Source organism: Octopus bimaculoides, chromosome 2 (assembly GCF_001194135.2).
Source record: "Octopus bimaculoides isolate UCB-OBI-ISO-001 chromosome 2, ASM119413v2, whole genome shotgun sequence".
Classification (NCBI taxonomy): Eukaryota; Metazoa; Mollusca; class Cephalopoda; order Octopoda; family Octopodidae; genus Octopus; species Octopus bimaculoides.
The window spans coordinates 181,520,913-181,521,204 of NC_068982.1; positions in this window are offsets into that span (position 1 = coordinate 181,520,913).

The window sequence follows — 292 nt, forward strand, 5'->3', positions numbered from 1 at the left end:
TATATATATATATATATATATTCGTGTCCTCTTGTTATTGCTGTTATTGCAGTCGTCGTTGTTGTTGTCGATGTTACTTTTGTCCAGTCATAGGTTTTCTTCTTTCTAGGGCACTCTGGTGTCAATTTAATGACCAGTTTCATCAATGAAATGTTGGTATTTTTGGGACTAATTTTTCTTGTGCTGACTTGTAATTAGCTTTCTTAGGGCAGCCGTTTTTTCAGTTCGATTTTTAAACACTATTTTCCAATCTTGAGTGTAACTACCCCATTATCGCTCCGTTTTTCTTCAG